Source organism: Papaver somniferum, chromosome 11 (genome assembly GCF_003573695.1).
Source record: "Papaver somniferum cultivar HN1 chromosome 11, ASM357369v1, whole genome shotgun sequence".
In the NCBI taxonomy this organism is placed as follows: domain Eukaryota; kingdom Viridiplantae; phylum Streptophyta; class Magnoliopsida; order Ranunculales; family Papaveraceae; genus Papaver; species Papaver somniferum.
Genome location: NC_039368.1, coordinates 126,667,727 through 126,672,414, shown reverse-complemented (window position 1 = coordinate 126,672,414; position 4,688 = coordinate 126,667,727). Strand labels below are relative to the sequence as shown.

Genomic DNA, 4,688 nt, shown 5'->3' with positions numbered 1-4,688 from the left:
GCCTAGACAGGTCGCAGAATTAGAACAAAATTTAGTCTAACAAGAAACAGAGTAATATGAAACGACCAATGGATAAAACAAATGTATATAACTGCATGCTAACTTTTGTCAAAACGAGTGAAGTCCTGAAACATTTTGTAAATGAATACGTGGAAAAAATTTGTAAATAAATAGATGACAAATGGAAGCTTAGTTTAGATATGTGGTTGAGAAAAAGGAACTGTGATGTCATAGTTCTTTTTCTATATAGATGGAAAAACTTTTTATAAACCGAAGAAGTCATAATTATATGTTTTTGTAAATGAATGCACTGAAAATGAAAGTAGTTGAGAAACCGAACAGTGAAATCGTCAATTTTTTTTATAAACGAATACATGGCAAATGGAAACTGAAAAAGCGGGGTCTAACAACACTACTCAATATTTCGATTAACAATCTGTATGGACTAACTCCGAAATACACTAGTCCAGAAGGGGTTGTTTATCACGTTTTTAAATGACATATTAGTTGCATGATTAGGGTATTACAAACAAATCATGTCATATAATACAAAAACATAGAGACCCATCATTTAACGCGAAAAAACTGTTATTCTTAAATGTGATAAATTTGTAGGTGCCTGATTTTTTAAAAACCATTAAATCACGAAATAAATCTGTTGGATTTCCTAAGTTTTAATACGCCCCGACTAGCATTCTGTTACACACCATAAAAATGGCTCACCACTAGCTTAGCATAGACACGGTTTACTTGTCATAAGTCTATAGAGCTACATCGGTTCCATTCTAGCAAACCCCAAAACCAAAAAAGACAAAACCCCAGAACCAAAAGAGAAGTTCTAAGTTCATCTCTTCACCCCGCAGTCCCCGCCGTCTGTTCTTTTCCCTTCGGAAACCTAACTACCCGAGGAGACTCTAACTTAGAAGAAGAAGAAGAAACGAGGATATTGAGTGAGTTTACATCCTACTGGTTTTTGTTCAAGTTTATATCTGGTCCCTAAAAAATTGATTTTGGAGACCAAAATTGAACATGTGATTTGATATATTGTTTAAGGTAGAAATTGGGAAGGAATAATTTTGATTAGTTTGATTACATGGAAGTGGTTTCCTAATTCACTTCTTCAAAACTTTCTCTCTGTTATTTTGCAAGACAAACCTAAGAGGAGATCGAAGAAGAAGAAGAAGATATCAAATTAAAGTAAGTCTCAAATCCCTTTTCATCTTTCATTCTGTTTTTTTTTCCTTAAGCTTCTGTCTGGTTAATTAAAAAGTTGATTTTTTGGAGACCAAAACATTGTCTAATAAGATCCAAATATTTTGGTTAATTTGATAAATTGATTAATGTAGAAATTGTAAAGGAATGAATTTGTTTATTTTTTTGCATGTGAATCGGAAGGGAATGATTTGGGTTTTTAAATCTCTATTAAGAATCGATAGTTGCTAAATTGGTTTGATTTTTACGGGAGAATTTGGATACTTTGGAAATCTTAAGTCATTCCAGTTCTATTTTTCCATTGGTCAGTAAGTGAATTTGTTTTCCTGATGTGTTTCTCTTAACTTTGTTGATATGAGATGGTCAGTTTTCTGAGGTTAGTTTATCAGTGAGAAATCAGTGTGCGGCCACTTAATTATTGATCTTAAGAAGTAAAAATCCGACATGGGAACTGGGGTTCTTGGTCTTGTTTCTGTGACACAACCTTTTGGCGAGGAGAGTGGGAACCGAAATGAGTACCCCCAAGATGCTCAGCGAGATTAGTAACAACTTAATTTCATCAATCTGAGGAGACCCTGCCCTTGTTCGCGATTAATTCTGTCTCTGACACTCGTTCTAGCTTTTTCAGCTCCTTTTCCACCCTTGGAGTTTCGAGCAAGAGTCACAAGCCCCTTTTTCTCGCAAGTGTATAGGATTAGTTGTTTGCATGCTTGCACTACCTATAACTAATTTTAAGAGGAGGGAGATAGATAATGGGAGCTAGTTGTTTTCGCTAGTGATTAGGAAAGAATATAGCCATATAGGGATGGGAGCTCTTTCTAATTAGCTAGTTATTGGCAAAGGAAATCGGAATAGGAGCTAGTGTCCTTGCTTTAAGATTTGTTGTTTTCTTAGCTAGCAATGAGCTGGGTTGTGCGGAATATTTAGAAGACAACTCGTAACCCGTGGTCTTAGGTGTGCGCAGGGGTACTCATACTGGCACCGGTTGGCATGCTTAGTTTTCCAAGAAAGAGCATTTCAAAGATACATGTTTAATATATTAGTGCTCTTTTCACATGATACGTGATAGAGATCTGATTTAAGGTGCCAAAGAAACTCTTATATATATACACAACTCAAAGTCTGGATTGTCTAACTTATGTATAGAAGTGATTATCTTGTATAACCAAAGTCAGAGTCCCTAACCCATTTTACATGAACAAACTTTCGGGGAAGAGTAAGTGTGTCCAGTAGTACAAGTCCACTTGTATGGACTGGATACAAGTTATGTTCCAAAGTATCTGTGCAACCCACTAATCAGGATAGGAAATGATAAAGTTGATGTTTGATTTTCTGACTTTATTGGCGAAAATTGGTATTTGTAATGATCTGACACCTTCGAATGTTTTCACTCGGGGTCTCTGCATTCTAAAACCGTTCTGTGACGGTTTCAAGGTTGAGCACAGACGTGTTTTCATGATTATGTGATCTGAGTTCTTTTGTTATTCTTTGGATTTCCCTTCCCTTGTTCCTTTGCTTCCCTAGTGGTCTGAAAGCTAAGAGTATGTTATTTTATTTTCTTAGACAATAGTTGTTGCAATCTGCTTGCTTCTTAATGAACCACCTTGTTGCTTTGCCTTGAGTTTTGGTTAGTAATAGGTATGTAGGAGAGCTTGCAAAAGTTATGAACGAAAATTTACTATTCAGAGATCCCCCTGTTTTATTCTCTTTAAAGGTGGTATGGTCACACCCGTAATTGATAATTACTTAATCTCATTTACATATATTTGAACTAACATCAATAGAGCTTTATGTTCTTATGTGATTACATATTTTCTTGGCTTTCTATAACCTTACCAAGTGCTGAAGAATGCTTACACTACATTATGTCGATATCGTAGTTCTGAGAGTATCCTTTTTTTTTGTAATTATGATCTAGCAAAAGCAAACAGTGCATCAAGAACCGAAAAATCAAAACAATGGAGATTGGTCAATGATGCTACAACTACGCAAGAAAAGAAAATGAAGTTGCCAACATACTATAAGAAAGAAGATTAGGAGAAGTTCATTGATAACAAAACTTCTGAAAAATTGCAGATAAAATCTGAACAGGCAGCTAAAGCACATCGGAAGTGAAGGCTCAGTATACAGGTGGTAGGAAAGGTGTACCTAGAAGGTGGCTTGAAATGTTAAATTCTTAACACTATATAGCATTTTTGAGCCATTATTCTTAACACTATCACTGGCAGCTGCAAAACTAGTAAGTTTTCCTGTTTTTTTTTAATGTTATTTATTGATATTGATGATGTCAGTTAGTCTCTGACTTTAGTTGGCTTCTGTTGATGTATAGACATTGGTGAAGGAGGCATATGATAAAGATCCTTTAGCACAAAAGTGTTTGAGCACCGATGCTGATACCAAGGTTAGTGGTCAATTTGTTGTTACATGAATTTTTTTACTTCTTGAATTTTCATATTGGATGGTGATAGTGATTACGTTGCTCTCTTGTAATCACATTAGCATAACTGCTACATATGTAGAACTGTCTTATTTATGTTTTAGTAGTAATTGCTGCTTTAAGTAGCCAGCACCAGCACCACTATGTAGATATCATTAGATTTAAAGTAGTAGTCTTGGAAATCACGATAACATATGCTTGAAGACATAGATGCTAGACTGTATTGGAAAAATTTGTTAATAACTGAGTTTCCCTTTATGTGTGTGTATACTGTTACTGCTTCCTTGTTAATTGTCGGTGACTTTCCAACTGCACAGTAGCTTAAAATATTCCTTTGTGTTACATTAATTGTTTAACTGAATTTTAATGAATTTGAATTGCTTCATTATATGGCTAGATATTTGGCGTCGATCGAAAGGGTTTACATATGCGGATTGGGTACAGGTGTCTAAATCTCAATTTCTTGCTCTTGAGTTTATGAGGGCCAAGTTGCAGGAAGAGAAGCACAATGTGGTGAAGAGAATCAGAAAAACAAAGCTTTGAAAGCACAGTTGGATGCTGAAAGACAGAAAAATAATACTGGAGTACATTATCAGATATCTAATAGCACTCTTACCAGCAGGTGACTTCTAATAGCTCTTAGTAATGTGTAGTCAGATATATACAATGCTGCTATCATGATTTCTTAAACTAACTTGGTCTTGTTTGTTACATATACAGGACATTGGGATGCCAGTAGTACCCTCGTCGTTTGGTCTTTGCTTTTTGAGGAACTTAAGGAAAAAGCCGGTTGCAGTTGCATATGTCGACACTAAGGTGTTGACTGATGACAAAGATGATGTTGTACTTCGGGATGTTTCAATAGGTGAGTGGCCAAAGGCCTATGTGACTCCCCAAGGAGAGAGGTCAAGTTAGAGTGGTAATGACAGTAGATTGATTACTTTCTTTTTTTGTAATTTTCAAAGGGTTGCAGGGATGTCTTCCGATTTGTATTCGAATATCTATTTTCTCTAATAATAAAGTTAATTTTAAATTGTGC

General features: G+C 35.4%; 1 long non-coding RNA gene across 2 annotated transcripts; it reads left to right on the top strand.

The window, feature by feature from the left end:
• The first annotated feature begins 801 nt into the window (after positions 1-801).
• On the top strand, positions 802-4,688 carry LOC113320968. 2 transcript variants are annotated; one of them, XR_003346378.1, is made up of 6 exons: positions 802-950; positions 1,150-1,197; positions 3,131-3,451; positions 3,542-3,613; positions 4,047-4,271; positions 4,370-4,688. It is a non-coding gene; the product is annotated as an uncharacterized LOC113320968 (long non-coding RNA). The 2 variants fall into 2 exon arrangements; XR_003346377.1 differs by having other exon boundaries at positions 803-1,197.